This window comes from Quercus lobata, chromosome 11 (assembly GCF_001633185.2).
Source record: "Quercus lobata isolate SW786 chromosome 11, ValleyOak3.0 Primary Assembly, whole genome shotgun sequence".
Taxonomy (NCBI): Eukaryota; Viridiplantae; Streptophyta; class Magnoliopsida; order Fagales; family Fagaceae; genus Quercus; species Quercus lobata.
The window spans coordinates 48,738,400-48,745,355 of NC_044914.1; the positions used below are offsets into that span (position 1 = coordinate 48,738,400).

The 6,956-nt window shown below is 38.4% G+C and overlaps 1 pseudogene; it reads right to left on the reverse strand.

The window, feature by feature from the left end:
• Positions 1-3,917: 3,917 nt before the first annotated feature.
• On the reverse strand, positions 3,918-6,452 carry LOC115967041 (annotated as a pseudogene).
• Positions 6,453-6,956: the final 504 nt, after the last annotated feature.

Consider the following 6,956-nt stretch of genomic DNA (forward strand, 5'->3'; position numbering starts at 1 on the left):
TAGAACTTCCAGTCGCGAAAAACAGTTAGAAAAATTTTCAAAAATTTTAGTTTCAATGAGTCTCGCGACTTACCCTGGCGACTTGCTCGTGACTTAAATTAGTCGCAAAAATCACGTGTTTTATGCACATAGGTCAGTTTTTAAAACCTTTTTGAGTTTTCCCTCGAAATTTTGTGACTGTTCATTGTCTTCCCCAATTGAACCTCTCTCAAACCCACCATGTTCCTCACAAAAATCCCCATTGTTACTCATCATTTCTACTTCAATCTTCAAGAAAAAGGTATGGGTTTTCTTATTTTTCCTAAGTATTTCATGCTCTTCGCCTTGAACATCTTGATTTGTGAGTTGTTATTGAGATTTGAGATTTATTGATGGTTGAATATGGGTATTTGCTGTGTTGCTGAAATTGTTGTGTGGGTTGTGTTGGATATGCATTATTTCACTCTGTCTTTGGCTACACAAATGTGTTATTCGTAGCACACACACATTCTATGACATGATTGTGATTCTAATCTAATGATTTTAGGGTTTTTCCACAATATTTTTTTTGGGACTAACTCTGTGCTAATGGAGTTTGTTGTCTTGTGTGGTCTCTGTTGCTCCCTAATGTAACATGATGCAGCTTAAAAATGTCTCCATTCAAGAGTGCAACTGTGAAAAGAGGTAGTAACAAAGGAAAAGAACCGGTGATTGATGTTGATGACCCCTCTCCTAGGCCAAAAAGGACCCGATCACCGTCAGGAGTATATGATCCCCACAAATTCAGATCCTATTCTGCATTTCAGACCCATGAAAATTATTTCAGAGACGCCACACCACTAGTTGAAAGGGCTGTTGACCAACCATCCCTACATGAAACCAACATTCCTATATGGTTTGCCACCAAGGATTGGAACTTTCTTCTCTCTGACCTTGATGTTGCATACGTGAACATGGTAAAAGAATTTTATGCTAATGCCATCGTTGAAGGAGATGAGCTCAAATGCTAGGTTAGAGGAAAGAGTTTCACCGTGTCTCTTGTTTATCTGGCAGATATCCTACACATCAACCAGCCAATGCTTGCTACAACACCGGTATATGATGATTTAAATCCAAACAAGGATTTACTTCGGGAAACCCTTGGACGAAACTTAGGATTCTCCCAAACTAGGAATTCAATCAGTGTTTCTTCCCTATCTCCCAAACTGAGGGTGCTTACCATAATCATGTTCTACAATTTATATCCTCTATCCAGCACCGGATATATGAATCTAGGGAGAGCCTTGTTCCTTCATGATCTGATTTCGGATGAAGAGATTGACATCTGTGCTCATATCTTTCATCTTTTGCGCAAAACGGTTCTACGATCTAATTCAAGGGCATGCATTCCTTTTTGCTGCCTCATTTCAAAGATTTTAAAGCTCAAAGGCATTCATCCATCTGACAATGATTCTCCTTACCTGAAGCCAAGTCCAATCAACATCCATACACTCAATGCTAGCATTGGTCATAGTCGGAAGGGAATCAAGACAGAAACTTCAGCACCTCCTACTGGTTCACACTCTACCTCATCCTCCTATGATGAGAAATTGGATAACATTATGGCATCCATCCACAACATAAGCACCAAGATGTCCGGACTTGCTATTCTCCTGCACCATCACCACACCCTTTGTGATACAAAGTTCACTTCTCTCCAAACACAATTGGACCAAATCCAAAGGAAGCTAGAAGAAAATGAGGACTACCTATTCCATGACAAAAAAGGGGAGATGATGACGATAGGGGGAGTATAATGATAGGGGGAGTACTGATGTTGAGAAGGAGCTGATGTTGAGCAGGAGCTGCCTATGTTTAATGTTTTGTTTATTTGCTATCATATGACTATGTTTAATGCTTTGTTTATTTGTTATCACATGACTTAGTTTATATTCAGTTTCTATGTACTTTGGGTTTTGTACCTTTGCTTTGTAGCGTAGTACTTGTTGTTTAATGTTTTGCATTTTCTTTAAGTACATCACTCTTGTGCCCTTTGTTGGATTTTTATCCTTGATGCATTTACGTAGTGTTTATGTATCGGTTGAGTGTTGGACATGCAAATAATACTTTGCATTAAGCTTATTATTTTGCATGTCCGGATGTTCATTCCTTGTATGAATGAGCATTGTGGTCCCTATTTATAGTGATTTTTTGTTTTTGGTCAAGTCATGGTTTATTCTTTATTTCCATTTTTGCTTGATCGCATTGTGCTTGCTTCATATACATTACAAGTTTTCTGCATACAATGATCATATTATGTTGTTGTGTTTCAGGAGATACTTGTTCTTATGATTCAAGAGCTTCACAGATTCTAGAGTTAGGTGTGAGTGAGTTTTATTCAACTGTTCCCAATTCACATGTTAAGTCTAGAGTTTGGTTTAGGGTTTTGTCATGGAATAGCTAAAGGGGGAGATTGTAAGGTTGAATTTAATCAACCATCTCATTGGCTTTATTCCGTGCCAATTTGCTTGTAATTCAGTACTTAGAAACCTTGTATTTAGATGGGAATCATGTAAGAGTAGTATGTGAGAGAGTGTGAAGAAATGCTCAAGAATGTACACTGAAGCAGGGACTTGCGACTCGATCTCGCAGGTGGCTCGTGACTAGCAAGCCGCTAGATGATGCACACGAGTGGAGCTTGCAGAAAAGCTGAACCATTATGCCAACTGTAGCACTACAGGACAAAAGGTCCAAACTGGCCATGCAGTTAGCTCATAGCATGGACTCGCGACTCAGTCAAGTCGCGAGGCCAAGTCGCCAGTCCACTTTGTTATGAAACAACTGACTCTTCGTATTCCTTTCTCACTCCAGTATAAATACCCCTTATACCCACGAAATATTGAGAGCTTCCAGAAAGAATTTTGAGAGAGAAACCCTAGAGAAAAACAAGATTGACTCATCCACAATCTTTACATAGTGACTCTTCAAATTCCTCAACTCTCAGCCTCTCCATTGTTACATCCTTGAGAGGTACATTAACCAAAACTTTTTCTCACCATACCCATATCTGTGAGAAGGCTATTTGGTGCTTGGGAAGCAGTTAGGAAGGAACCAATTGATATTGGTTGATGCTATGGGTTATAGCGGAATCTGGTAAGCTAAAGAAGACAAAGGTTCAGCGTAACCTCGTTGGAGTAAGAAGCTTGGAGGGCTTAGGTACACTAGGTAGATTAGGCTTAGAGGGTCTTCTATTGTTCATGTATCCCAACTTCATTCTTTAGTAAATTATTTACCGCTTGGAGGGCGGAGGAGAAGTTTTACGCCGAGAGTTTCGATTTCCTCTTCGATAACACATCGTTGTATTGTCCTTGTGTTTGCATCTCTCTTCTCTTAATCTTTTCTATTTAATTTCTATTGTGGATGTGATTTTATTTAGTTTAAATTGTTTATCAATTCTGTTATAAGCTTATGTTCATTTTTGCACATATATTGTTTGATAATAAACTTGAATTGGTAATTTGTAAATTGGGGGTCTAAACGTTCAAAGTATTTTATACACTATTTGAACATTCAATGAATGAACTTAAGTGGTTTGCCACAGAACCTGACCAAAGGAAGGTAAACAACACTATAGCAGAAATGTTGGAGTTTGTTTGTTCTAACCAAATAATTGCTAAGGGCCACAATATATTCTAGGAGGATCCCAAATATGCACCAGAATATATAGGTCCATGACCTTACAGGTCCTGAATTACAATCAGATGTCAACTCACATATACAAAGTCTAATGAACAAGTATAAAGAAAAAGTCCTACTCTAAGATGTTAGCCATGAAATGTGTCAGTTTGATTTTTATGAGCAACGGCTTGGCCCTAACGCCCCATTTCTTTTTTATGAGATAGCACACATGTTAGATGACCCATGAATTCATTTAAATTAAACGTTACTCCAATGATCGTCTATGCAAATGTTGGAGTACAATATGATGAGCAAGTTGTATCTAATTGGAGAAGAGGAATAGAAACTTCAAAATTGAGCACTTTAATTGCTACTTTTATTGAAGGTCTACAACTCTGTTCGAAGTGAACACACCAAAGCCCTACATTCAACAAACACTTCATTTGTAGCTCATCAAAATGTCCCCCTAGCCTTTGGTCTGCTGCTTCAAGAACCTCTCCTCTTCCATGGAGCACCTGAACCCAATCCAACATGACTACTTGATCTTTTAAGGCCTCTTGGTCAACTGGTTTCCTTTCACAAGCTAACTCCAATGCAACAATTTCAAAACTATAGACATTTGATTCCTTGCGGATTGCAACACATCCTGAATCTATATAGCTCCTAGTGTCTGCCAAATCAGTAGTTCTTGATGCCCTAGCATGGTCCACAAGTCTAGCTAATACAAAATCCCCAAGTTTGGCATTGAAATTTGAATCAAGCATGATATTGCTTGATTTTATATCCCTATACAATACACAATGTTCCCATTCTTCATACAAGTAAAGCAAGGCTGACGCCAAGTCTTGTACAATTTTGTACCTCAGTTCCCACAACAATAAGGTTTCTTTTCTAAAAAGATGTGAATCTAAGCTTTCATTGGGCATGAAATCTTAAACAAGCAATAATTTTCCTCTTTTTTCATGACACCAACCAATGAGTTGTTCGAAATTCTTGTGCCTCAATTGACTAATTATTTTTACTTCTAATGCATACTCTCTTATTCCCTGTCTAGATTCTTCTGATACCTTCTTAATAGCAACAATGGTGTTTTAAGCCCACCAAAACCGAATCCCATAGCTAGCTTGAACGTGTTCCTTCTCTTAGGGGTGAGGGCTGGATTGGGACCTTTTGGGGGTGGTAATGCTATTATCAATTTCCAAACTTGAACTAAAATCCCAAGAAGAAATAGTATGTATTGCACAACTTGCATTTCCTGTTGCGGCTGAGAAACCAAAAGTAACATATTCAGGTAGGTGAAGGCTCAAATCAACAATGTAATAGAGGAATTGTCTTACTGTCACATTGTTGTTAAAACTAGTGAACTCAACACTCAAATTATGAGAACTAGAATTATAACTAATCCAAGCTTCATTTCTTTTCCCTTCCCTAATAGTAATATTACTCAACCATGACACATTAGCAGCAGATTTTATGGAGTTGATATCAATACTGTTAGGTTCTAAAGTTTAGGACTTTATGTATTTAGAACTCTAATTTGTATTGTTGGCAAACCATGATCAAAACAATGTGTTTAGAAGTGTTTAAAACTAGCTCAAAGTTGTATGTCAATGTAAAGTTGGAATCGAGTGTAAAGCAGAAAGCAGTGTGGCTTTCGGCCTGGCTCGATCGATCGAAGCTTAGGCTCGACCGATCGAACGTCAGGTAGATTGCTTTTCTGCATATTCGTCCAACTCAGCCCTATGTGTTTTAAACATTTTTAGGGTTTCTTATTTGTCCTAAGTATAAAAGGCAAACCCTAGCCATGTTTTAGTATTGCTCATATTGCGGTTTGTGTAAATCTCTTGTGAGATCTAGAGGAGCTTTCCTTTACACAAACTTAGGGTTTTCAAGGAAGAGACATTCTCTAAACCTTGATGATCAAAACAGTTGTTGCCATAAAAGCTTAAAGAATACACAAGCGGGGGTGCTTGTAGCTGGTGGAATCCAAAGAAAGAAGGAATCCGTGGATTCGGAGCTTACACATGGTCGTGTCAGTAAGTTCTACTGGTTGGTAGCATTAGGAAGTCGAGCGGGGGTGCTTGTAAGTCCTTTTGTATGAACTTTGATTCTTTCTGATAGTGGATTCAAGTTTACCTTGAGGATAGTTAGGTCAAATCCTCCCCAGGTTTTTACCGGTTTGGTTTCCTAGGTAATCATATCATTGTCTTATTTATTTCCACTGCTATGCATGATATGATATATTTGTGCTAACCTAGACTTGTTAATTTGACTAAGTAACAACTTGGCTAATTATCTAGGGTTAATTCATTTGTTTAAGGGGTCTAAAAACTATCAAATACCTACATGCTCCCCAGGCGGAACCCATTCGTTATTGCTCTAGAGATATCAAACTCCACTGCAACAAAAGAATTATTAGTTGAGTTTAATGCCGGATCTTTGGTAGTAAGACCTAGAAGGCTACCATGGCACCTATAGGAATCTTGGAATCACTAGGTGCAAGGAAGAAGCTTAAGGCCAGACCGTCAGCATAGTCAGGTTGATTCAGCGAATCAATGACAAAGGAAAAATGGGTTGAAAAATCTGTGAGGCTTCTGGAGGCCTTGTCCCAAAGGTGCATGGATTCGAAATAAGTGGCTCGACCCACCAACTGTTTTGTGAGTATGCTGCCCGTGAGTTGGATGACTTGTTTTTCAGGGTAATTAAGCTCTCTCATATGATATGTTAGTGTTGGAATTACTAAAACTAGTCAAGTTGAAGGATAGTGCACTTGTAAATGTAAATGGGGTTAGTATAGCGAAGAAATTGGTGATCATAAAGAGAGAAAAGACGACTGAAAGGTGTAAAAATGAAAAATGTTTGATCGTGAGGCTGTTAACACCCCTTATGGAGCTTTGAAGTGTGGTTGGGCTTTAGATATTGCAACAAATCAACGTAACATAAATATGCATGAGCCTTCTAAGAGCAGAACGTTGGTTTGCTAGCTAATGTGTAAATAGCATTTACTAAAATTAGAAAAGACAAGAAATTCTATGAACTGCCAAGACCAGGAGCTTGTTCCTATGTAAAAAAAATTGCTATTCAATTAGGAAGTAACTAGATTAAAGCATGCTGACACGATCCAGCGTAGGATCGTTCAGTCAAACTATAATTGAAGAAGATGAATCAGGAGGAGGCAGATACCTCATTGCCGACGTAGTAAAGATATAGTGTGCATTTGTTTCAACTTTTAGGAGCTGAAACGCACGTTTATTAAAAAGCTAGAGAGTTTTGTGAGTTTGGCTCAGCCCAAAACACAACTTTTTGGAAAAAGTTACGTT